Below are 27,905 nucleotides of genomic sequence, written 5' to 3'. Positions count from 1 at the left end.
CTTATAGGTTACTCTTTGTTTCTCCCTTGCTGCTTTCAGGATTCTCTCCTTATCCTTAGTTCTGGCAAATTTAACTATGATATGCCTTGATGTTTTTCTTACTTTCCTTATTTTAAACCGCGCAGTATTCCCTCTTCTGCTTGGACATCTGCTTCACGGTCTGTGTGCAAGTTTCTCATAAACACAGTACGTTTTATAGGATTCTCATTCTTTCCAATGCTAGCCATGATTTGTTATGACCTGCAACGTCAAATACATTTGCATAGTCACTAAAACACAGGCAAACGTCTTTATGTTATTCTCTGTTTTCAACCAAGACACTTCCAGCATCAGCAGTGATACCCCTTATGCCTTGGTCTTTTTGGAATCCAGCTTGAATTTCTGGCCATTTCCCTGTCAATGTACTATTCCAGTCATTCTTTAGTAGTCTTCACAAGACTTGCATTTGATGTTGATGATATTGTTTGATAACTTCCACATTCTGTTGGATCACCTCTTTAGGGGGTGAGGACAAACACGGGTCTTCTAGTCAGTTGTCCAGATAGCTGTCTTCCAAAGTTGTGGACATAGACTGGTGAGCACATCTGGGGGTGCACTAGTGTGCTGAAACAAGTCAGGTGGTATTCTAGAAATTTCTGGGGCTTTGTTTTGTTTACTAATGCCTTCAGAGTGGATTGCATCTCAATATCAAAAAAACAAAGATTCTTACCACTGGACCAACAGGGAGCATCATGATGGATGGAGAGGAGATTGAAATGTCAACAGCTTCATCTTGGATCCACAATTAACACCCTTGGTACCAGCAGTCAGGAAATAAGGAGACACACTACACTGGGAAAATCTGCAGATGAGGACCTCTCCAAATTATTGATGAATAATGATGACAGTTTGAGGACTAAGGTGCCCCTGATTCAGGTCATGGGCTTCTCAGTCACTTGCTATGTGTCAGAAAGCTGAACAATTAATGAGGACGACAGAAGAAGAATCGACGCCTTGGGACTGTGCTGTTAGAGCACCAAATATCCCATGGGTGCCTAAAAGGACAGTTAGTTCTTGAGGAAAGCACGCCAGAGTGCTCCGTGCAGGCAAAGACGGTGAACATTCATCTCACGTCTTTTGGACATGTTGTTAGGAGAGGCTATTCCTTGGAGAGGAAAGGTACATCGTGCTTGGGAAGGTGGAGGGTCGGAGAAGGAGAGGAAGACCCTCGACCAGGTGCATTGATACAGTGACTGCTGCAATGGGCTCTTGTGTGTCAGGAAGTGTGAGAATGCAGCAGGAGAGAACAGGGTTCAGATCTTTGTTCACAGGGTCGCTATGAGTCGTACTCAACTTGACAATGAGTAACAACAATCAGATACAAAACCCAAGGCTTGGAGTTGTGAATAGCCTGGCTGAGGACATAGATTGTGGCAGAATTTACACACTGTCTCCAAAGACTGTGTACGTGTGTGTGCATGTATGTGTGTATGTGTATATACATACATGGGTGTCTGCATGTGTAAGTGTGCTTGTGTGTGTGCGTATATGTGTGTATGGGGTGGTGTACATACATGTGTAGGTGTGCCTCTTTCCTTCCCCAGATCGAGGCCCATCTATTCTATGGCTTCTCTGAGCCCCCTTCAGTGCGTGGGAGAACACAGACGTACCTGATAACTGAGTGGACACGTTAGCCACAGTAGCAGATGCCCAGCTGTCTTGGGCCCTGCGTTTAGACAGAACTCAATGCTTCAGTTCTCCAGTGACAGTCTCATATGATCTCCCATCTGCAGCAAGAAACCCAAATGTCAAAACCTGATTTTAATTAGCAAAGTCGTTGGGTGCTCGCCGCACCAGAATCCATCCGGGACCCCGGAAGCAACAGCTGTTTATCAGCTCGGCAGCCAGAGGTGAGGCAGAGGGCCCTCCACCAGCCTCCAGGCCCCAGACCCACAGGCGGGTGCGCCTTGGGAAGGGATCACTCACAGGACACCAGCCATGGGGAGAGGCATGTTAGGCAAGGTGCTCAGGATTGGGGCGCAGACTGTGATCTAAGAAATGCCAGTCAATACCAGTGGCACAGTCTTTGGACTCACAACTGGGGGGTGGTTTGTCAAGGTCCCTTTTGGTGGCCTCTGCAGAGCATACAATTATCCTCAGACCTGGTCCAGGCCGCTTCTCAGGCCGGAGGGACCAAGCTTGTTAAAAGCATCTGACAGTAGCTTGTCACCGGAAGCTGCTGAGGCTGCTGGCAGCTGAGATGTTCCCTTCAGTGCCAATTATAAGGTCATCACCAGCAGAGTCGGAAACCTGCAATGTCCTGTCAAAAATCTGCTGCTATATCCTCAAGCTGGTCTCCGCTGGGGGTGGGGCGCCTGGACATAAAAGAGGCCTCTCTGGATCAAACCTCAACTAACACCCACACAGTGTTTCCTGGGTGCCTTGCTCAAAGCGTGGGGCACACGTGTCTACACTCCCTCCAGGCCCAGCTAAAGAGTGCTGCTCCCACTTCCCTGACATGGAGAAACTGAGGCACAGGCAGGCCAAGTCACTTTCTACAGTAGCACATCACAGTAGAGTGGGGATTTAAACCTTCAGCCAGCCAGGATACTGGGCAGAGTGTGGGTGCAAGTTTACCTCCATCACCCATAATGGATTGAATTATATACCTTTTCACTTCATCTTCCCGTCAACTTGCCTAAGCCATGATTTTCCACATTCTGTAATTACCCTCCATTTTTTGATATGACATAATTTTACTTCGTATTATCAATCAGCACCTCTATGATGCTGTAGAGGCAGTTATGTGAATAACGGTTTTGAGTCAATCTCTCTTTTTGTATTTAACATTTTTTTAATTATTATTATAATTTTAATGAACATTTACAGAGACTTTGGATTTCCATTCATTCGTTGTTGCACTTTTCTCCCTGCCCATCCCACTCCACCCCCTCCGGTTCACTCTTCTCTTTGAAAAGTAAAAGAAAAATTCTTTCATTGTTTTACAATCCCTCCCCCCAGGTCCATTCCACTATGCAGCCTTCGTTCTGGACTCCTGTCATGACAATAATATCTAATCATATATCACTTTTAAACAGTTCTCTCCCTCATCTGTTTCAATGCAGTATACATAATTTATCCCATCTTTCTCAGTCTCCCCCCAGCCCTGACGTCAGTCCCATTTTACAACAGTGGCACTATGCAGTATCTGTCCTTTTGTGACTGAGATATTTCACACAGCATAATGTCCTCCAGGGTCACCCATTTTGAATAGTATCTCATGAGTCTCTTGTTTTTTAATGCAGATTCGTCCTGAAAAGGGTTAAGTCGGGTGGCTCCTTGGAGGCAAGAACTCTGAGGCTCCATCTAACATACTTTGGACATGTTGTAAGGAGGGACAGGTCCATGGAGAGGGACATCATGCTTGGGAGGGTGGAGGGACAGCGCAGGAGGGGAAGACCCTCTATGAGGTGGACTGATTCAGTGACTGGGGTAATCAGGATGGGTGTGTCAGAGAAAGTGCAATTGGCACAGGACAGAGCAGAGTTTAGGGCTGTTGTACAAAGGGTCGCTATGAGTTGCAAGCGACTCGACGGCACATAACAACAACAGTATTCCATGAGTCAATCTCCCTTGAGATATAAAAGAGGTTTAACAGGTGAGCCGAGAGAGTCTAGAGGCACCCTAGTGTCACCAAAAAGGAAGAGCCAGGAGTTCAGAGCATCCATTGGACTTGAGGTCCCTAAACTGAGAACCTTCTAGACCTAGGGCAGTGCACATGAGGATGTCCACAGACGCTGAGAAGGAACAAGGACCTTCCTCCTAAACTCTGAGGCAACAAAGGGAGGATTTAGAATTTAGAGCTAAAAAAATAAAAAATAAAATAAAATAAAACAAAAAAATTAAATTAAATTTAAAAAATAGTAATTTTGAGCTGGCCCCTAAATTCAGACTCTCAGTCTCTGTGCTGTGAAAGAATAAATTTCTGTTTGTGAAAGCCACCCCCTTTTGGTGTTTCTGTTATAACTAGATAACTAGACAGCCCTTTGTACCTAGTGTTGTTTGTACCTATCATTTTCCCCACCTGAAATGCTTTCCTTCACCTTACGCACCAGGAAAAGCCTTCTTAGTTCTCAGGACTCACCTCAAGCCTCATGTCTCTGGAGAAGCTTCTGAGGTCTCAGGCAAGCAGTGACCCCTTCCAATGGTATCCTCAACTCTCTGTCAGCTATGGCTGTCCTGCACCCAGCCACACCCTACCCAGTTCTCACCGGGTACCTAGACAGCAGGGCTATATTGGAGTGGTGGAGAAGGCAAGGAAGCTATGAGTAAGAAAATAAGAGGTTCTGAGGCCCCACGAGTGATGCTAATCTCATCACTAAGTGACCATCAGAGGTTTTCACCTTTGTCCAGCTCCTGAGCTGTCGCCATCCAGACGAGTATATCCCAGCTGTTGACAAGGACCATAGATCTCAATGTGCCACTTACTGTGTGCAATAACCCTCCTGTGAGTCTGATGTGCCTCGATGTGGAGGGGGTTATCTGTGGTCCCTACTCTCCAGAGGGGACAATGAGCACAGAGAGCTTAAGCCACCATTCAGGGTCACTCAGCAAGGAAGGGACAGAGCTGAAACTGAGTCACAGGACACCTGCTCAATGGAGCTCTCATGGTCTAGTTGTAAGACACTGCACTGCCAACTGAAAGGTGCATGGTTTGAATCCACCAGCTGCTCCAAAGGACAGTCTCCTCCGGCATGACTTACAGCTTCTGAAAAGAGACTGGAGGGTCAGTTATGGGTCGGTTCCAACTCTATGGTACACAACAACAACATAACACCTGCTTGAGCAGTGAGGTACTTCTCCTTATCCCAGAAGCTGTCCAAAGGAGTCTGGAACCCAGCCTGTCCACAAGCCTGCCCACCCCTGTCCACTTAACCCTCATGGAAGCATTTCTGTCTCACATTTCATCCTCCCTCTCTGTAAAGGATGCTATGTGTGGGATGAGATCATGAGGAAACTGTGTAATGAGCTCCACAATCTGAAGAACAAAGTAATTGTTAGATGAATATGGGAGGAGAGAAATAGCTCTGATAAGGGCCCTAGGCTCTAGGGTTTGGTCTGAAATACACATTATCTCAGGAGAGACAAAAGGGGAGAGAAGTCAGCTAAGAGGAAGGGATTCTCTGTACCACCCAGGAAGACTTGCCAGGAGTGGAGCGTGTCTCTGAACCCAGGTCCCTACGTGAGGAGGCTCCTTCTCACCAGCGAATGCCAAGACACATGGGCATCTGCCAGGAATACTGGCCTTCCCCTGGTACCTGGACCTGTAGCCTCCTAAATTGTAGCCAAACAAACTTTATTATTTTAAGCCATTTATGGTATCTCTGCTACAGCAGCTCATGATAAATAGCACTGATACTTTAGGTCAGATAAGCCAATGGCCAGTAGGGCCCCCATGGGCCACCTTGAGTTGGAAAGTCCAGGCTGGCCAGGAAATGGGGTCACTCCATGAGCCAGAGAGGATTTCATTCCCCTTGGAACCAAAATTCATCCCCATGGAAGTAGTGGTCAAAAAATCAGATGATCTTTCTCCAACTAAATCCTGGCTTAAACCTTGTTGTTGTTGTTATGTGTCACCAAGTCGCCTGTGACCCATAGTAACCCTACATACAGCAGTTCTGAAGCCTACCCTGTCCTGTCCTGAGGCAGTCTCATTGATTCCAACACACTAACCCCCATTGTCCCAGTCACTGTATCAATCCATCTTATCTGGAGTCTTCCTCTCCTGTCTGTCTCTCTACCCTTCCAAGCATGATATCCTTCTCCAAGGACCAGTCTTTCCTGGCCATGTGCCCAAATTATGTGAGAGGGAGCTTCGAAATCCTAACCTGCAAGGAGAAACTTGGTTTCACCCTCTCCAAGACAGACCTATTTATTTTCTTGACAGTCCATGGTACGTTCAAGACTCTTCTCCAGCACCACAACTCAAAGGCATCAATTCCTCTTCTGTCATCCTTAGTCATTGTCCAACTCTCTGATGTATAGAAAGTAATTGTGAAGACCATGGCCTGGATTAGGTGCATCTTAGACTCTAGACTGGCATCATTGCTTTTTGGTACTCTGGAAAGGTCCCTGACAGCAGATTTTCCCAATGCAATTCATCTTTTGATTTCCTCACTGCTGGTGTTAAGTGTTGAAATATGCAAGGAGTTGGAGTTGGAAAATCAAAAGGGTCAAACTCACTCAGCATTTCTTAAGCTGAAGGAACTGAAGAACAAATTCAAGACACAAGCTGCAATGCTTAAGGATGTTATGGGTAGAATAGTGAGTGGCTCAGAGAGCTTTTAAAAGAAGATGGAAGGAGTATACGTAACAAAAAGAAGTGGCTGACAGAATAATTTCAAGAAACAACATATGATCAAGAGGTAAAGGTGATGAACGAGGAAGTTCAGGCTGCTCTGAAGGAATTAGCAAAAAACAAATCCCCAGGAATTGATGGAATACCAATTGATGTATTTCAACAAACAGATGCTGCCCTGGACGTGCTCACCAAGTTGTCCCAAGAAATCTGGAGGACAACTAGTTGGCCAACTCACTGGAAGAGATCCACATTTATTCCCATTCCCAAAAAAGGTGACCCAACAGAGTGTGAAAATTATAGAACAGTATCACTAATTTTTCGCACACTAGCAAAATCCTGCTGAAGATTACCCGGAAACGACGGGAACAGGACATTGACAGGAAGCTACCAGAAATACAAGCTGGGTTTAGAAGAGGTGGTAGCAGTAGAGACATTATTGCCAATGTCAAAGGGATTTTGGCAGAAAGCAAAGAGTACCAGATGAATGTGTATATGTATGTGTGTGTATGTGACTAATACATGTTGTTGTTGTAGTTGTTATTGTTGTTGTTAAGTGCCATCAAGTGGTAGGCAAATCATAGCAACCCTATGAACGAAAGTCCTCGACACTTGCATGACTTTCATCCTTTCTCCAGGTTCATAGGGTTTCCAGAGGCAAGCTATTTATGGAAGTGGATGCCACTCCTGCTTCCAAGCTTGTTTTAATCGCAGAGCTCCACCAAACACTGTTTGCCATGGGTAACCATTATCGCCTTTGACACATCAGTGTCACTGTGTTCAGCTTCACAGCAACCACAAGTCACCTCTGTATGGCAAATGGACACAGCAAGGCTATACGACCTAGAAGAACTTTTCACCAAAAACAAAGAAAAACAGGCCTGAGGGCCGCAAATCAGGGTCACCCGCCTTAGGCTTGGTAGCATCACTTTTGGTGCGCTAGGCCAACTGGTCTCTCTCTATGTTGTTAAGTGCCACTGAGTGTGGCTCCATATCCTGGTCCTGACTTCCTTCTCTTGATCATTCTCTTTCAACTTGTTCTTGCAACCTAGCACTTATAAATAGCAGTGTGTTATACAGGAAAGAGTTTTGAATAAAGGATAATTGGAAGCTTAAGTTACATTCCTTGAATGTGTTCCATAGAGAAAGTTCAGAATATTCTGTTGTGATTACTGGATATTCCATCCACTACAAATGGTTTAAAAGGTAACTGCCATAAATATGAATGCATTTAGCTAAGTAAAAAGGATCTTGGCTAAATACATTTTCAAAAACGATCACAAAATAGGTCATTGTAGTAATGGGAACTCAGCAGTAATCTGTGTTTCAACTACTGGAAATCTCATTTGTCTAAAAGCGGGTTCTCTGATAACTATTTGACCTTGCTTTGCTGGTAAATTCCTTTTGCATATCATTTCTTCTTTTTAAAAAAAGAAGAACTCGAATGATCTGTGTATCAGGAAAATCTGCTGCAAAAGACTTCTTTAAAGTGCTAAGGAGCAAAGATGTCACCTTGAGGACTTAGATGCTTCTGACCCAAGCCAAGGTTGTTTTCAGTTGTTTCCTGTGCATGAATGTTGACGATATACTACAGGCTGCTGGAGGAGCCAGTGTCTCTGCCTTGGGAAAAGTGTCCTTGGAGCGAGGATGGAGACACTATCAACAGTTAGCTTTGCTGTATAAGAAATAAGCCCAAAAGCCAGCAGCTTAAAACCACCAGCTCACGTTAAATCCTGCAGCTCCTTGGGCCTGGAATCCCCCAGCAGCTGAGCTGCGTGGTTTGACTTTGGGTCGCTCACAAGGTGGGGACCAGGCATCGGCGAACACAGTGTCATTGGAGGCTGGGCTGGAGAGGACCTGGCCCCAAGCCTTATCTGTTGATAGGACTTTGGTTCCCCCGACAGTGGACCTCCCCCATGCCCACATGCAGGAGGGCACTGGGTCTTTATAACCTAATCTCAGGGTCACGTAACCTCATCACTGCTGTGTCTTGTCATACAAGCCAGGCATGACACACACTAATCATAACTGGTCAGCAGGACCATTCCCGGGCTCCTTCAGTGACCTCAGGAGACCCTGCCTCAGCCCCTCTTCTGCTTATGGGGTGCTACTTCCTAACTTCGGGGGTCACAGACCACTCAGCGCTTTTCCATGGAGACTGGAAGCTCCCAAGGACAGGGCTGGGCTCTCTCAACTCGGAATCCAGTTAGGCCTGTGGGGAGATTTGGTCCTTAAATGACAGATCTGTGTCACTCTCCCGATGACCGTCCCCAGGATTCCCAGCGACTCCAGGACTGTGTCCTTGGCTGTCATTCTCAGCTCCCCGGTCACTCATTCATCCCTCTTATACCCATCCTGGACTGCTGGAACCCTCAGACACGTGGAAGGGGATTTGGGCACCAGAGCACTGCCTGACTGTCCTGTCCCACCATGTTCCACTAGCAGAACTTGGGAACACGACCCCACGCAGTCCTGGGAGCCCAGGGAGAGGAAATGATGCTTCCAGTGAGCCAGCGCTTCCCAACCTTAGGGTCGCCTTCCATCTGCCTTGTGTATTCAGTGAACTCCTAGGCAGTCTTCAAAACCCACCTTTCCAACATCACTCCAAGCTTTCACATTGGGCTCCCATTCCTGCCTTGTTTCTTCCTGTGCATGAAGACCCACCTTCCCTTGGGTTTATCTTGACGTCTAACTCCTCGTCACACTAAGATGCCCTGGTATCGCATCCAACTCATCATCATTTCTGCCTCATCTCCACATCCCCAGGGGATAGTGCAGGTCCTGGACCTCAGGAGGCATCATCTGAGGTCTGTCGGTGTGGAGGAAGTGACTTGGTTTGGGCAATAACCTGGCTGGAAATTCTAGTTGTGAGGTTAAGAAGATCCCAAGTCTGCCCGTTTCTTCTAAACCCCGACTTTCCCGCCCATCCCTGGGCCTTCTGTTTGCAAAAGGCAACGTGTTAGGGAAGCAGAGCCCCTCTACCAAGACAGCTGAGAGGCTGAATAATTTATAAACCTTTTACACGGAGCCTTTGCTCTTCTAAGCCTTTAACATGGTAAAATATCGTGAGGGATTCAAGATCGTTCATCAAAGTTGGCATCACGCAGGGCTGCCCTTTCCTCGGGGGCACCACCAAGGGAGCTGGCCTTTCTCAAAAATAGAAGTGTCATTATCAGCTCTCCATCCAGGGGCAGTCACAGAGGTCTTTTTTTCAAATGCAAATCCTGTTCTCTGGATGCTGAGCTGCAAACACAGCAGCCTCTTCACATGGGCTGTGGGATGTGACCCCAGGTCCTTCTTGTGGGCATAGGTGGTCGGCTGGCCCTGCAGGTTCGAGGCCCTGGCTCTCCTGACTCGGCTCAAAGCTCTGTCTTCATTCTTACGGCTCTGCCGTCTCACTGCCCTCCCTGACTGGCAGGTGGGTGGGGAGAGGTGGGGAAAGGAGTCTCATTCGAACGGGGAGCTGTAGGATTTACCAAAAGAAAAGAAGATAAAGAGCAAGTCAAGGTGGAGGAGAGAGGACAACAGCCCTGGGTGAAGGCATTTGCTATGAGAAGCGTCTGCTCCTCCCTCTCGGCTCCTGGATAACCACTTGTCCCAGGCCCTGCACTAAGCTGAGGGCATATCACATGGAGGACTGGACAACCAGAGCCAGTATTCCAGGTCCCAGTCCCTCCTCTGTGCCGTCGTTGTTGTTGTTGTTGTGTGCCTTTGAGTGGATTATGACTCAGTGATGCTATGAACAAGAGCTCTGAACTCTTCCCTCCAGAGCCAACTCACCGTCTCCGACACACCTATCCCCATTACCCCAGTCACTATATCAGTTCATCCCTCCAGGGTCTTCCTCTCCTGCACTGACCCTCTACCCTTCCAAGCATGACGTCCTTCGCCAAGAACTGGCCCCTCCTGACAACATGCTCAAAGTGCAGGAGATGGAGCTTCAAATTCCTTGCCTCCAAGGGGCAACCTGGTTTCACCCTCTCCATGAAGGACCTGTGTGTTCTCTTGGTGGTTCATGACTCTTCTCCAGCACCACAGCTCAAAGGCATTGATTCTTCTTCTGCCATCCTTAGTCACTGTCCAGCTCTCTGATGCAAACGAAGTAACTGAGAAGACTATGGCTTGGGTCAGGAGCACCTTTAGACCGGCATTCTTGCTCTTTGGAGCTCTGGAGAGGTCCTCAATAGCAGATTTTCCCCAGTGCAGGGCGTCATTTGATTTCCTGATTCGTTGTGCTAAGGGTGTTGATTGTGGATCTGAGCAGGTTGCATGGACCAGTTCTATTAGAAGGACCAGCATGAAGATGGTCCTTGAAGCACCAATCCCAAATGTCCAATTGTTCCAAACTGCTGAACATCAACCATTCTCACCTCCAAGGTCAAGTAATCCTCCCAGCTCCCAGCCCCATCTCTGTCCCTGGGCTCTGTAACTCATTGCGGCATCTCACAGACCATCAGGGAAATGGCTACAGGAGTGGGGGCAGAAGGGTGTTGGAAAGTTCCAAGTCTGTGTGTGGCTCAACCTTCAGACTAGAAGGCTCAGCGAAGACATGTGGCCTCCAGGGCTAATGAGTGACCAGCAGCTTGATGAGGTGGTGACTAAATCAGGCCAGACAGCCTCTGGCTCAAGTCTCAGAGGTCAGGCCACGCTGAGCCAGAAGCATGATCCGGGGGTAAGGGAGGGAATGTGATAGACTCTACCAAAGCTTTCCTGTACGTTGGCTGCGGACCACCCCCACCCCCAGGGGAACCACAGTGGAAACTTGGGCTACAACCTCATTAAGTTGGAGACTCAAGATGCACACACCCCACCTTAATCCGGCCTCATCAACTCAACAGACAGTTCACGCTAGGGTCGGCCCCCTTTATCTTGCTGTGAAGTCACAGAAGACTCTTCTTATGTTGTTAGGTGTCAACGAGCTGAGTATGACTCATAGTGACCCTTGGAACAACAGATCTGAACCCTGTACTATCCTGTGCCATCCTCACAATCTCTGACACACTCAAGCCTGTTGCCATAGTCACCATGCCAACCCACCTGGTCTTCCTTTCTTTCACTGCCCCTCCACCTTCCTGAGTGTAATATCCCTTTCAAAGGAACAGCCTCTCCTAGCAACATGCCCAAAGTATGTGAGATGAAGCTTCATCAGCTTTGCCTCCAAGGAGCACTCTGGCTGCTCCTTCTCCAAGACTCATCTGTTTGGTTTTGGCTGTTCATGGGGTATTCAGCACTCTTCTCCAGGACCACAGTTCAAAGACATTAATTCTCCTTCTGTCATCCTTAGTCACTGTCCAGCTCTCAGATGCATAGCAAGTGATTAGAAAGAACATGGCCAGAATCAGATACACCCTAGTCCTCAAACTGACATTATTACTCCTCAGTAATTTGAAGAGGTCCCTGACTACAGACTTTCCCAGTTTAATACATCTTTTTCCCTCTTGACTGCTGGTACCAAATGTATTGATTGTGGATCCAAGTAAGATGAAATCATTGACAGGAGCTCTGGTGACCTAGTAGCAAGAAGCTGTGCTGCAATCCCAAAGGCACGCAGTTTGAGGCCACCAGCTGCTCTGTGGGAGAAGGATGGGAAATCTCCTCCCGTGTGATTAACTGCCTCTGAAAATTGCCAGAGGGTCAGCTATGGGTTGGTTTTGACTCTATGGTACACAACAACAACAACAACAACATCATGATATTGTCTGTGGGTCCAGTGGCAAGGTGGGGTTTTTTTTTGTGCTGTTGATATGCACAGCATTTTGAAAGCTGCAGGGTTAACCTTCTGCAGCAAGTGCTTCAAGTTCTCCTCACTTTCCGCAAGCAAGTTTGTATCATTCACATAACGAAGGTTATTGATGAGCTCCCAGAAACTAGGATTTATAATATACCCCAAAACAGAGGGTTATGGCTATTATTAATGTTCTTAGGTGCTAGAAAGTCAGCTCCCACTCGTGCAACCCCATGTCTATCCCAGTGAGACCTTGGCCAACCCTGCACCATGCGCAGTCTCTGTTGTAATCTCATTGTCATTCGCCTCTCTTTCATCGACCTTTCACCATTCCAAGCGTGATGTCCTTTTCCACGGATTGGCCCCTCCTGATACACATCCGAAGTACAGGAGATGAACTATCATTCTCTTTGCTTCTAAGAAGCCCTCTGGCTGTACTTCTTTCAAGACTCGTGTATTTGTTCTTCTGGTCTTTCGGAAATCCATGGGAAATTCAGTACTCATCGTCAACGTCACAGCGCATAGGCCTCGATTCTTCTGCAGCAGTCCTTACGAATCACTCAACTTTCACGTGCAGACGGAGCAATTGAAAGTATCAGGCTTGGTTCACGGGCATCTTGGCCTTTAACTGACATCCTTGCTCTTCAGCACTTTAGAGACATCCTTGGAGACTTGCCAATGCAATGCATCTTTTGATTTCTTGATTGCTGCTTTCAAGGGTGTTAATTGTGGATCTAAGTGACATTAAACCATTGGCAACTTCAATCTTTTCTCTGTTTCTCATGAAATACTTTATTGATCCAGTTATGAAGATTTGTGTTTTCATGACGTTGAGGTGTAATCCACACTGAAGGCTGTAGTCTTTCATGTTTAGTAAGTGCTTTATGTCCTCTTCACTTTCAGCAAGCAAGATGGTGTCATCAGCACATCACAGGTTGTGATGAGTCTTCCTCCTATCCTGATGCCATATTCTCCTTCACGTAAGTCAACTTCTCAAATGATAAGCTCGACATATAGATTGAATAGGCATGGAAGCAGGGTACAATCCTGATGTGCAGTTTACTAATATTTTTTTTTAAAAAAAAGCTCAACAAAGATACTCAAGAATTAAACCACACAGTAAACCAACTCCACTTCATAGATATTTATAAGCTAATGCACACACAAAAAAAAAAAACAAAAAAAAAACAAAAACCCTCATAAGACAAGCATCAATAAATTAAAAAATATACAAATAATATAAAGCATTTTCTTAGACCACAATGCTACAAAGTTAGAAATTAATAACAAGAGCGTAAAGGGTAAAAAAACATATATTTGGAAGCTGAACAACACCTTGCTTGAACAGGAGTGTGTACTAAAAGAAATAAAAATGAAATTAAAAGTTTCTTGAAACAAATGACAATGAAAACACAAGTTTACTGATCTTAAATTAGGCAGTGTCCCTTGGCTGTATTTGAACTACAGATTGGTGGTCTGTGTATAGATTCCACATGAGTACAATTAAGTATTCTGGAATTCCCGTTCTTCTCAATGTCAGCCACCATTTATTAGATGCACATAGTCAAATGCCTTTGTACAGATAAATATAAGCAATTTTTTTTTCTGGTTGCTTTCAGCCAAGATCATCTGATATCAGGATCAACAATGATAGTCCTTGTTCCACAACATCTTGTAAACCTAGCTTGAACTTCTAGCAATTTTTACTGATATACTACACTGCTGGCTGAGACTAGTGCTGTTCTATCTGGAGGAACATTCTTCCACTTTGCACATCACTCTTTGTCAATGTGCTGTATGAGGTAAACGGGGTTTGCTGTGATGCTGAACCTTGTGCCATGGGGATAACAAATACCAGAATGGTTTCCCATTGTGGACAGTGTTTGGTGGAGCTCCCAGGTGTAAAACAGGTTGGGAAGCAGGAGTGGCATCCACTTCCTAAACCACATGCCTATGAAAATGCTATGAACTAGGAGAAACAACGATAGCTGTGGAAAGGCATTAGGTCTTTTGTTCATAGAATCGCTATGAGTCGACCTTGACAACAATCAACAACAACAGCACAACTCTAGTTGTTTTTATAATCTTTAGTGAGATATTACTTGTATGCAATATTAATTGTGGTTGTTATATACCTTTGAGTAGCCTGAAACTCTTACTGACCCTGTGTACAAGCCTACCCTATCCTGAGTCAGTCTCACTGACTCTGACACACCTCTTCAAGGTCGTATAGCCCTGGTGTGTCCACTTGCTGTACAGAGATAACTTGTGATTGCTGTGAAGCTGAACACTGTGAAACTGATGTGTCAAATGCAAGAATGGTTACCCATGGTGGACAGTTTTTGGTGGAGCTCCCCAATTCAGACAAGCTTGGAAGCAGAAGTGGCATCCACTTCTGAAATAGCTTGGCTCCAAAAACCCTATGAACCTGGAGAAAGGATAAAAGTTATACAAGTGTCCAGGTCTTTCATTCATAGGGTCACTCTGAGTCACCTATGACTCAACAGCACTTAATAACAACATTATTCAATTATTTCCACATTCAGTTGGATCGCCTCTTGTGGAATGGGAATAAATATAGATCTCATCCAGTTAGTTGGCCAAGTCTTCTGAATTTCTTGACATAGAGAAGTAAACAGGCCCAGGGCTGCATCCGTTTGCTGAAAACAGCTCAACTGATATTGCATCAATTCCTGGACCCTTCTTTCCTTACAACTGCCGCATACTTTTGACTTCTTCCTTCATTACCTTTGGTTCTTGGTCATATACCAGGTCCTGAAATATAGTTTCATGTCGACCAGCTCAATCGCTCACTGCCACTGAGTCTGAACCTGACCCTCCAGTTGTCGAGGCTGTAAATCTCACAGAAAGGGGTTACACATCCTTCTTCTTTGAAACTTCTGGTGGATTCTAGCAGCCAGCGAGGCTAAGCTTTGGGGTCATCAGTACAATTCCCAATGGTCTATACCACCAGCGCCCCTTTTCAATGGCAAGTTGCTGTTGTTGTTGTTGTTGTAATGTGCCTTCGAGTCAGAAATGACCCCTTAATGGTTAACCCTATGGTGGCTCGTGGGAGGCTATCAACTGAAGGGAGGGAGATTGTCTATCTCTTTCTCTCGCAGATGGCTAGAAGGGTCATATTAAACATTCACTGTTTGATGGAGGCCACACAGGGGACGTAGATATTTTACAGTTAATATCACACTTCACGATGAAGATTGAACACCTTCCTCCCTAAAAGCAGGAGTCAAGGGGGATGGGCGAATGGGAGGAGTTGGATGGAAATGTTTAAGGATGATGATGGTGGCCATCATCTTAACTCTAATGGAGTTCATATATGGATACAGATTTCATAGCTATTGGTTTGTTGTTGTTGTTAAGTGCTGTCAAGTTTAGTACCACTCATAGTGACCCTATGAACAAAAGATCTGAACTCTGTTCTATAACTAACATCATTTCTCCAGCATTCATGGGGTTTCCAAAAGCCTGTTGTTTATTCATGGGTTCATACATATTCCATAGCTGATTGACCTCACACATTAATACATATTTCATAACTTATCAAATGTCATGCTTTTGGTGGGTGTCATCTACTGTGTATCATTTAAACCTCAAAAAGCTATTTTTAAAAACTGTTGATGCTACCAAATGCTCTGCAGGTGAATGACAGGCAATCTCTTCCCATGGGATTTACTGCCTCTGAAATCCTGCTCGAGGGTCAGTTATGAGTCCATTCTGACATCCCAGGGGTAGTTAATATTTGTTTTGGATTTGGGACGCAGATATTGTAATAAAAACAAACCTTAAAATAAAAAAAAATTTAAAAAAATAAAAAACAAACACTGTTGATTCCAGATGTAACTTCTTCAGTTAAGAAGGTGATTCTAAAATTCCTATGTTGTTTTGTGCCCTTGACTTTGAACCTACTCATGGCTGATCCTCCAGAAGGTCAGCAGAGGCTGTAAATCTCCTGGGAGGAGACTTTCCATCTCCCTTCTGCGGAGCAGCTCATGGATTTGAACAGCCGGCCTTTGAATTAGCAGCACAACTCCTTAGCACTAGCTCACCGGAGCTCTCTAAATTTATATAGAAATGTGAGGAACCTGGAAGGGGGGGGAACCCAAAATGTTTTGTTTTTTTAAAACAAAAATTAAAATTGATCTTCTATATAATGTGGTTTCAGGACTTACTATAAAGTCACTGGTTGTTGTTGTTATGTGATGTCAAGTTGCCTGCAATTCATAGCCACCCTATATACAACAGCTCTGAAACCTGCCCTGTCCTGAGTCAACCTTAATGTCTCTGACACACCTATCCCCATTACCCCAGTCACTGAATCAATCCAACTCAACAAGGGTCTTCCTCTCTTGTGCTGACCCTCCACCCTCCCAAGCATGGTGTTCCTCTCCAAGGACTGGTCCATCCTGGCAGCATTCCCAAAGTATGTCAGAAAGAGCTTCAGAATCCTTGCCTCCAAGCAAAATCCTGGTTTGGTTTTCTCCAGGGTGAATCTGATTCTTCTCTTTGCAGCCCATGGTATATTCAATACTCTTATCCAGCACCACAAATCAAAGATCAATTCTTCTTCTATCATCCCTAGTCTTTGTCAAGATTTCTGATGCATAGCAAATAATTGCAAAGACTATGGCCTGAATCAGGTGCACCTTAGTCTCCAGACTGACATCATTGCTCTTTAGTACTTTGGAGAAGTCCCTAATAGCAGACTCAATGCAAGTTATCTTTTGATTTCCTGCCTTCTGGTCCCAAGAGTGTTAATTGTGAAGCCAAGCAAACTAAAGCTACTAACAATCTCAATCTCTTCACCATCTATTATGATACTGTCAATCAGCCCAGTGGTGAGAATCTTTGTTTTCTTGATATTGAGCTTCAATCAATATTGAAGGCTATAGTCCTTGACCTTCTGCAGCAAGTGCTTTAGGTCCTTCTCAGTTTCAGCAAGCAGGGTTGTGTCATCTGCGTAACACAGATTGTTTGATGAGTCTTGCTCCAATCATGATGCCACATTCCTCCTCACAAAGCCCATCCTCCGAGCATAAACACAAAATTATAAAGCTCCACAATTAGAACAATAAAAATAAGACTCATTGCCATCAAGCCCGTGCTGAGTCTGTGGAAGAAGGCAGAGCTGCCTCACAGGGTCCCCAGGGCTGCAGTGTTTTGGGAGCAGGTTGCTACATCCAGTTCCTGAGCTGCAAGTGGGTTCAAACTACCAGCCTTTCGGTTAGTGACCCAGTGCTTAAACTATGAGTCACCAGGGCTCCTTAACAGAAACAGAACATAATCCACAGTCATCCAGCTAATCACTTTTTAGTACTGCTCTAAAGTCAACAGAGAAAAGAAATCTCAACAAATGGTGTCCAAGACTTACTTCTTGTTGTTGTTGTTGTTAAGTGCCATCAAGTCGTAGGTGACTCATAGAGACCCTATGAATGAAAGTCCTCAACACTTGCGTGATTTTCATCCTTTCTCCAGGTTCATAAGGTTTACTTAAGTTAAAAACAAAACCAAAAAAAAAATAAAAAACCAACCCAAAAATGGAAAACCTCCAGGCATGCATTATACTAAGATTAACTCAAGGCGTGTCCTTAACCTAAGGTTAAGAACTCAAAGGCTGGGGCATCTGGAAGGCAGAGAATGTTCTCGTGACCTTGACATAGGCAGAGAGTTCTTGAACGGGATTCTGAAGGCACAGAACATCAAGGCGACTTCATAAAAGCAGCAAGTTCTGCTCATCAGAAGATGCCGTTACATCCTCTCCGCCGTGGTGGAGGGTCAGGTCTGCCTCCTACGACTAAAACACTGGATTTTCTACATGAAACGATGCTTTTCAAACACTCAACAACAGACAGGACAGTGACCCCAGGAAAGGGCACAAATCAGATGAGTCTTTGTTAATGCAACGATGAAAGAAATACCACAAGAGGGTGTCTTTGAAGAACAGAACAGTGTTTTGTTTTGTTCTCTTCTGTTTCATGTTTAGACTCGAGATCTGAATGCCAGTTGTCGGGGAAAGCGCTCTCTGTCCTCTGGGGGAAAGTCCTTGGCTCAAATCCTCTTATCTTTCTGTTCAGTATTCTTTGACCAGCTCCACTTGGTAGGTACCTGTCCCTCTCTGTGCGTGCATCTCTTCTTAACTCCTCTTTTTATATCTCAAAATGGGTACGTTTAACACAGATCCTACACTGATATGGTCTCATTTACGCAAAAGAGAAAACCCAATTCCCACATGAGATGACGCCGACCGCTGGAAGACTCTAGAACTCACTACATATCGCTAGAAGATGTGTGAAGCCATTCCTCTTCATTTTTTAGTCTTCCAGTCTGAGGGCTCTACCTCCAGTGCTATATAGAACAGTGTTGCTCTCTTGTTCATAGGGTTTTTGAAGGCCTGTTTCTGAAGTGGATGGCCAATCCTTCTTCCTAGTCTGTCTTAATCTGGGAGCTCCACTTTGGTCCAGTATCTGGCAGACAAGTCCTGTGCCCCATAAAAGCTGCTGATAAACAAGCTTGCAAATACATATCTAAGCTGTTAAAAACAGCAGCATGCAAATCACTCCCCCAGTACAAGACACTGACGGATAAATGTTGTACCCCTGAAAGCAAACCCTAAGGAGAAACAAATGTGCAGACATCATGGGCAGACAGTGATGGGCTCCTCAAAGAGACAGGCACAGGCCCTAGAAGGCCCAGAAGCCAGGCCAGGGGGTTTGGAGCTCCATCAGTGAGAGAAGTAGAGGCCAAGAAGAATCAATGCCTTGGAGCTGTGGTGTTAGAGCAAAGTACAGAACATCCCATGGACGGCCAGAAGAATAAACATACACGTCCTAGACAAAGTGAAACCAGGGTGCTTCTTGGAGCCAAAGAGGAGGACACTCCACCCCACATACTTTGGGCATGTTGTTAGGAGGGGCAAGTCCTTGGAGAAAGACATCTTGCTAAAAAGGTGGAGGGTCAACATGAGAGTATTAAAACCTACAACAACATGGGTCAAGGCAGTGGCTATAAAAATGGGCCCCAGTGTGTCAGAGATGATATGGATGGCACAGGACAGGACATGGTTCAGATCTGTTCATAGGGTCACAGTCAACTCCAGGGCACCTAACAACAACAACATTTCTAGGGGACAGAATTTCATCCATAACTGTCCTACTTCCATGAACTGCCCCAATTCATTTCTGGGGAGGTTTTTAGACCCCCACACAGGGCGGTCTGCATGATCTTGCTGAAGATACAGAGTTCAAGTGTCCAGAGAAGCTCTAGCAGCTGGGACCTGGGACAGTGTCCTGAACAGGGGAGGGCTGCAGAGTGAGTCCCAGAAACTTACTCTCAGCTGGTCCAGACACGTGAGAGGAAATGGCCAAGACCACAGAAAGGACATCCATAAAGAGGTGGCCAAGAGAACACACTGAGCTCACTGGGGCAGGAATAAGCCATCTCCCTACAAGTCAGAAATGAAAGACTCGTGGACACGCGACTCATTGCTGTGGACTGAATTGTACCCCAAAAGTGCATGTACACAATGAAATAATGTGGAAAATATGTCATGATCCCTTTTGATCTCACTAATCAGATAGTTGTAGAAGGATTACGGGTAGAAGGCAACTCTCCTGAACCCCACCACAGCCCTGAGCAGCTGCTGTAAAGACGGCAGGTTTGGGGGTGCTGTATGGGCAGGTCAGTCTGTCCTCCAGGGTCACCGTAGATCAGAATTAACTCTACAACAATGAGTCCGGGTGGTTTGGTTTGAATTTTGTAGAAGTTTGCTAGGTGTTTCTTCTACAGTGTACTGGGTGGATTCAAACTGCTAACTTTCCCCTCTGTCTCTGACCCTCCACCTTCCCAAGCCTGATGTCTTTTCCAAGGACTGGCCTCTCCTAACATGTCCAAAGTCTGAGGGATGAAGTCATAGGCTGTCTGTCATTTGGTTACACTTTGACCCGCGGGTTGGGGTGGGGTGGGGGTTTTGTTCCAGGCTTGAAGGGTCACACCACCCCCTGGACTTAGAAGGCTGGACTTTTTTAGGTTTTTCTAATTTTGTTCCACATTTTACCACACTCTATCCAGAATCTTCTACCCTGGTGTCTTTCAAGATCCTCATCAAAGTCGGTTGTTGTACTGTATTAGCTTTGTGGCCTGTGTTATGACTGTTGACCTTGACATCCCCCAAGGCCACGGTCGCAGGCTCCCTCGTGCAGATTTATAAGAGTGAAGATGCCACAGGGCCGGGTACTGTTGTGCTGCACGGGGTCCTCATACGTCAGAGCTGACCCGATGGCACCTAACAGCGATAGCAGCACATCGTAAGTGCTCCTGAGTCCTCCTTCCTCCTCCCTGACTCATCCCAGTGTGGTCCCAGACCCTGGCCAGGCACAGAACAGGCGGGAAGGCTCACCTGCCGTGAGAAACTTGCAGAGGTGGGTGCCTTATCGGACGGCTAGGCTTCTGGGCTCATCCCTTTCTGTGGAAACATCAATTCCAGCGTCGATCTGAGAGGCTAACAATAGCCAGGCGCGAGGCAGCCTGATTGGAGGTGCTAAAAATAGCTGCCTGCTTCCAAAATCACATCAGAACGGAGGAGGCCAAACCATTCAGGGGCTTGGGAGGGAAAAGGGTGGGGGTGACATCACAGGGGCTCTGGACAGAGAGAAGCCTGAGTCTCAAGGACAGCTGTAGCCAGGGCCTGCTTCAGTTTCCCAGAAGAGAAAGCATAGCCTGCGCCTCCTCTTCACCCCACTTCAAGCATCCTATCAACTTGTAAATCCTCCCATGTGACAAACCAACTGACATTAGGGATAGGATTTGTTCAGCCAACAAACAGTCTGCCCAGGACACTGTTCACTCACTATTTGCCAGACGCTCTCAGTGACCCCTCATGCTGCAGCACTTCTCACACACCAGGGAGGCAGAGGGGAGCCAAGGAATCGATAACAGAGTAATAAAACTAATAACTAATTGGGTGAAAGGAACAATATAGGTTTGCTTGGACATTGTAATAAATTACATCAATCAATTGTAATTAATGTTAGCAAATGTCTACTAATTAAAGGGAAAATAAGTATGATTCACAAACTTTTACTCAAATTTTTTAAAAGTATTTCTAGAAATTCCATATGAGCCAGCTATTCCACTACTTGGAATATACCCTGAGAATATGAGAACTGAGGCACAAACTGAGATTTGTACAACAATGTTCATAGCAGCATTATTCACCATCGCAAAAACATGGAAACAGCCCAAAGGTGCAACCACAAACAAATGGATTGAGAAATTATAGTACATTCATACACTGGAATACTATGCAGCATGCAGTAGCAATAGCTTTGTAAATTATTACCTGACTTGGGAGGGACTGGAGAGCATTATGCTGAGTGAACTCAGTCCCACAAGGATAAATGTTATATAAAACTGTTATTGTAGAAGAAGGATTATAAGGATCCAGGAGGGGTGGGAGAGGCTGGAAGCAGAGGGATGTGGATGTGCAGGGGGAGGAGGGGATTAATCATTGGGCTGTACAATTTGATGGGTGGGGGGGATGAAGGAAATGGAAAGAATTTGTTCAAATTTGTATTCAAATTTTGTAAATAAACTAGAAGAAGAATAAAAGAAGAAAGAAACCAGAGCTGCGACTCAAAAAGATGTATGCACATGCATGCTTATTGTTGCATTATATACAATAGCAAAGAGATGGAAGCAACCCAAGTTTAAAAAAAAAGTATTTATAGCCTTGTGTCCTGGGTGAGTGCATCCTCTGGGCACCTGGGCACCTCGATCCCCTGGTGTGTAGGAAGCGTGACCACAGATGTCCCATGTGCCCTGGGTACTTGTGAACCTCAGCAGTGGCGTCCTGGCCTGGTGTGGAGGGGTGCATGATATGAGTATGGGGTCTAGGGGGTTGGCCTCCCACCGAGATACTCAGATATAGCCTACACATGTGGCTGTGTATTGATGCCTCAATTTTACCATTTGTGAGATGGTCTTAATCTAAGCTACTTCCTAGGGCTGTTGAGATGGTTAAATGAGAGGATGCATGTGAGTCACTTTGCAGGAGGCAGCCCCTGCAGACGGCTAACAGAGCATCCCCAGTGTTAGCCATGAGGATGCCCGTGGAGCTGGCCAGCAGTGCAATACAGACCCTGCCCTCCAGCACTGCTGTGGGGTGACTACCTGTGAATGGCTCAGGGTGCTGCATAGATGAGTGTCTTCGACAGCCCTGCAAGTCCCCAGCCCTCCGCCACATGCCAGACTTCTAGCCACCCTGGGTGGAAAAGACCAGCAGGACCAGGAGAGTGAGCCTAGGTCCGTCACAGGCTTCAAGGGCCACTGAGAGCTGTGAAAGCACCCCTCCCAGGGACAGCACCCCCAACCCTTCCACACGGGAAGAACAAATACAGGCTGATCCAGCACACTCCCTCTTCCTGTGATGAGCCGCTGTTTGGTCCCTGACCCAGAGCGTCCCCATGGATGGCAAAGAGTGATGCCACAAAACTCCCTTCTCCCTTCTGGATGCTCCCTCACCCCCACTGCTCCCAAGGGCAGTCAGTCACCCCAGCAGGTGACAGTGCTCCCCTCACCCTGACAACCTGTAGTGCTGTCTAGCTCCCCCGTGTGGCAGCAGGCTGCTCTTGCTGCTCTGTCTTAAGCACCCTCCTTACCTGTGTCAACTCAGAGGCCCCAGGGAAGGGCCCGCCCCCCCCCCCCCCCCCCCCCCCCGGTAAATAGTGTCACTGTCAACTTCAGCTAAAGGTTCTTTACCCCACAGCAAGCTCAGGATGATGTCCAGCTGAGCCTGGAGGCCCCAGAGACTCCCAGAAACAGTGTGGACATGAAGATGCAGGGAGAGCTGGGAATATGGGGGATAAATAGTGTACTTTTATTGTATTCAATCTTTATCAAACCTGAAAAAATATTTATAGCCTTGAAAGCCCTATGAGGCAGCTCTTCTCTGTCCTATAGTGTGGCTGCAAGTCAGAATCTACTGGATGGTAGTGAGGTGGGTTCATTTTGGCTTGGTTAAGTTGGGTTGGGTTGGGTTGGGTTGGTTTAGGTTGGTTAGGTTGGGTTGAGTTGGGTTAGGTTGGTTTGGATTGGATTGGGCATGCTGAGTTGGATTGGTTTGGCTGGGTTGAGTTGGATTGTCTGGGTTGAGTTAGGTTGGGTTGGGTTGGGTTATTTGGTTGGGTTGGGTTGTTTGGGTTGGATTGGCTGGGTTGAGTTGTGTTGGGTTGGATTGATTGGATTGGGTTAGTTGGGTTGAGTTGGATTGGATTAGGCTGGATTGGGTTGGGCTGGCTCACTTGGTTTGGCTGGGTTGAGTTGGGTTGTCTGGGTTAAGCTAGGTTGGGTTGGGTTGATTGGGTTGGTAGGGTTGATTTAGTTGGTTGACTTGATTTGTCTGTCTGGGTTGAGCTGGGTTGGATTGGTTTGTTTGGGTTGATTGCATTGGGTTGGGTTGGGTTGGATTGATAAGAAGCCCTGATGACTCAATGGCTAAGTGCTCAGTTGCTAACCTAAAGGTTAGTAGTTTAAGCCTATGCAGAGGCTCCAGAGAAACACCTGGCAATCTGTTCCTGTAAATATTACAGCCCAGAAAAAGTCATAGCTCATGTCTACTCTGACACAACAGAATTGTCTCAATGGTATAGAACCCTGATGGGAAGAGTATAGCTCTGAATGATTGCTCCCAGGGCACGTATCCTATAGGTAGGTGGACAAACCTGTTTCTATTATCCAGATCCATACTTGTGCCACTGGACAAGACTGGATACCAGGACATGGAGGGCAAGCAGCTGACACTGCATTTGGAATGACCTGGTGGGCTTACTCAGCTCAGTTAGCTATGGGTGAAGAACAGACTGGAGCCTGAGCAGAGAGGGGTATGGGGAAAGTGTGGAGGAGGGCAGGGGTGTCGAGAGCACAGGAGCAGAAGGTGGAGAGTGCTAGGGAGGGTATCAGAGGCCAAGGCTGTGACTTGACCAGGCATGGAAGGGGGCTGGAGGAGAGAGGCATGTAGGTATAGAGCTATTCAAGAGGACTTCATATGTGAGCTTCCACAGGTTGGTGCTGTCTTTGCAGCTGCTGTGATCCTGAGAAACCTGTAGACGAAAACCTAGCCTGGAAACCTAGTGGTGGGCAGACCCCAAGCCCTGTCCCTCTCGCCCAGACTACCTGCTGTGCACTGAGCCAAGGTTAGCCACCTACTGTATACCATCTCTAGCTACAGAAGGACCAAGGTCCAGCCCTCTGTCCCTATTCCTCCCTCACTGCTATTCCCATCTCAACATGCCCCTCTCATCCCTCCAGATGTTTCCTATCCCCCCAACAAAATTTACAATTTGGAGGGAAAGACAGTTATTTAAGCACACATTCACACACATATAAATATAAAACTATAATTTTATGTTTCACTAGAAAGTGAAGCATCTAAGACTGTGACTGAGTATGTGGTAGAAAATGCTAGGGGCCTGTCCCATATCTCTTCTCCTCTCTCCTTAGTAAGCCACTTTGCCTTCACTGGGGCCTGCAAGTAAAGTCCCAGACTCCCTTTCAGCCAGTGTGACCAATGACTGCCAGGACAATTTGTTAAGATGGGCTGACTCACCTAGGAATTTTACTGCCCTTGCCCTTTTCTCTTCTCTTCTTTGCTGCATGGGACCTGGAGAAGATGCCTGGAGCTCCAGCAGCCATCTTGTAACCAGTTTGTTGTTGTTAGGTGCAGGCAAGTCAACGATGACCCGTAGCATCCTTAGGAAGAATTATTTCAAATCTTGTCTTATTCTGAGCCAACTTCACTGTCTCTGACATAGCTGACCCCATTGACCCCATTGATCCCATTCCCCCCACTGGAAAGAGCTATCATTCTTGGAAAGGTGGAAGGCCAGTGAAAGAGAGGAAGACCCTCAATGAGATGGACTTACACAGACTGCAGCAATGGTCTCAAGTATGTCAGAGAGAGTGAGGATAGCACAGGATAAGACAGGGTTCCGATCTGTTGTTCATAGGCTCACTATGAGTTGTACTCTACTGGACAGCACCTCACAACAACTGAGACCTCTATGTCTCAGGGCCTCTGGTGCTCGGTTGGTGAGATGAGGTCTGTTTCTTCAGACTCCGTGCAGTTCCAAGCCCCCCCCCACCAGGTGGCAGCACACACTGAAAGTGGGATGTCGTCTTCCCACTAAACCCCAGAGGCAGCAATCAATGTCCCACAGGAGAGACAGGCAACTCAGACAGCAGAAGAGCATCTGGTAAGGCTGTGAGGAAGGTGGCAGCCCCATCCACAGTGGACCCAAAGGGCAAGCAGGGAGGGTGAAGTATGGGAAGAAGGTTGAGGAAAGCCAGCCTATTTTTCTCAAAGTGCTTCCCACTCCTAGTGAGCCTTTAGGACAGGGGTGAGCTGCCCCACGGGGTTCCCAGAGCTGTGACCTTTACAGAAAGAAGCAGATCAACATCTTTCTCTCAAGGCGAGGCTGGTGAGTTCGAACTGCCCGTCTTTCAGTCAGCAGCAGGGTGTTGACTGCAAGGTGGACTGCAAGGAGAACAAACAGGTTTGTCCTGGAGAGGATGAAGCTGGAATGCTCCTTGGAGTCAAGGATTCTGAGGCTTCGTCTGACATACTTTGGACATGTTGCAAGGAGGGACTAGTCCTTGGAGAGGGACATCATGTTTGGCAGAGTGGAGGGACAGCGCAGGAGAGGAAGACCTTCGATGAGATGGATCGATTCTGTGAGTGGAGTGGTGCGAATGAGTGTGTCTGAGACGGCGAGGTTGGCACAGGATAGAACGGTGTTTAGGGCTCTTGTACATAGGGTCGCTATGAGTCGCAAGCGACTCGATGGCACCTAACAACAACAACCAAGGTAGCTGTTGTTGTTGTTGTTGTTGTTAGGTGCCATCGAGTGGAGAACCCATAGTGACCCTATGAATAATCGATCTGAACCCTGTCCTATCCTATGTCATGTTCATCATCTCTGACACTCTCAAGCTTCAGTCACTGTGTCACTCCATCTGCCTAAGAGTCGTTCTCTCCTTCGCCATCCCTCCACCTTTCCAAGCATGATGTCCCTCTCCAAGGAACAGCCTCTCCTAGCAACATCCCCAAAGTGTGTGAGATGAAGCTTCACCATCCTCGCCTCCAAGCAGCACCGTGGCTAAGCTAACTAACCAGCGAGGTGACAGATGGGACAAGGACATGAGTCCTCAGAGAACTCAGACCCTGATCTATGCAGCCCTCACCTCTGGAGGTCTCTCCATCTCTCTGCAGCCATGGCTGTAAGGACAGTAGCTGGGCCTGCAGGGACTGCCCACTTCCACCAACAGTAGCAGGCCTCTGTTTCCAGAACCGTCTGCTGTGCTTGTGTAAACAGAGCAGGCTGGGGGTGGTGTGGTTACAGCAACAGTCACCTGGCCTGGTTCATCTCTTGCCTCTCCCAGAACCCACTTACCAGGACGAAACTCCAGAAGCTTCCACTGGTTCTCCAAGGCCTGGGGGAGTGAAGAGCAGAGGGAAATGGAGCTCAGAGGCCCAGAGGTTTGCACCCATCACACAGCTTAATAAACAAAGAGGCCCCAGCCAGCCCCCCCTCCTTCTTGCCCCGGCTGAGGGGCGTCCTGGGGTGTGGAAAGGGCTCTGAAACAGGCTGAGCTCAGAGCTGCCCACCCTGCTGGGCCAGTTAAGGAGCTGTTGCAAATGACAAGGACAAATGACACAGGACAAGGACAATGACAGTGTTTCGGTGCCGGCAAACCCGTCCGCCCTCCCTCTGCTTGCCCTTCGGTCTCATTCGGGGAGTCTCAGGTACTCTTGTAAGGAGCCCAGGTGGTGCAGCGTTTAAATACCCACAGTAAACCGTACAGTCACTCTGTGGGAGAGAGAAGCGACATCGACGCCTGTAACAGTCGCACCGTGGACACCCGGGGGGGGGGGGGCAGTCCAACCTTGTCCGGCAGGTTCTCCATGAGGCTTGCTTTTGGTTGGCCACTGTTGTTCGTAGCTGTTGAGTTGGGGTGCCGATTCCCTGGGCCCCACGTGGGACAGAAGGGAGCCATGCCCGGTCCTGTCCTATGTTCACAGGTGTCATAGCCAAGTCCATGATGTGAATACTGTGAGTTCTGAGCGGCTGACAGCCAGCGTGGGCAGCAGGGCTCACCCTCCAGCACCCCCCAGACAGGGGTCTACCTTGCCCCAAGGGGAAGTCATTGGCAGATCTTTAGAAACAGAACGCCAGGTCCTTCTCTCTAGTCTTGGTCTGGAAGTTCTTCTGAAACATACCCACCTTGGATGCCCAACGTCACAGCATCACAGCATCACACGTGCACCTGATAGAGGGGACCCGGGGGGCTCTGGGAGAGTGTGTCCCCTCCAGGTGACCCCATCACTTGGTACTTTTAATTGGTCCAAGGGGTGCAGTTAGAGGCAGTCAGAAGGCTGCAGTCACATGATATCGGACTGGAGCCATTGAGTTCCGGGGCCTGAGATCTTGGGAGCCGCATCATACATCGGGGGTTTCCCAGAGGTTGGGGATCAAGAACTGAACCTAATAACCCACACGTAATACTCCTGAATGTCTGCAAGGGGATTAAGATCTCATCAAGGCCCCATTAACTTTCCTGAGGATGACCCTGCTCATTATGGGATGTGTGTAGTCATGGTGACAGGCCAGGATGCTGAGCTTAAGAGGGTTGTGAGGAAGAGCTTCCCAGGTGGCTAAGCTGCAGGTGTAACTGGAGTGAGATCAGGACCTTTGCCCTCCTCTCCTGGTCCCTAAGTCAGTGTCTGTCTCTCTCTCTCTCTCTCTCTCTCTCTCTCTCTCTCTCTCTCTCTCT

General features: G+C 47.0%; 1 pseudogene; it reads left to right on the top strand.

The window, feature by feature from the left end:
* Nucleotides 1–22,526, top strand: part of LOC102860095 — a 58,652-nt pseudogene extending 36,126 nt beyond the window's left edge.
* Nucleotides 22,527–27,905: the final 5,379 nt, after the last annotated feature.

This window comes from Elephantulus edwardii, unplaced genomic scaffold (assembly GCF_000299155.1).
Source record: "Elephantulus edwardii isolate Elephantulus edwardi_28Jun2011 unplaced genomic scaffold, EleEdw1.0 scaffold00064, whole genome shotgun sequence".
NCBI classification, from domain to species: domain Eukaryota; kingdom Metazoa; phylum Chordata; class Mammalia; order Macroscelidea; family Macroscelididae; genus Elephantulus; species Elephantulus edwardii.
This window is presented reverse-complemented; position numbering and strand designations above follow the sequence as displayed.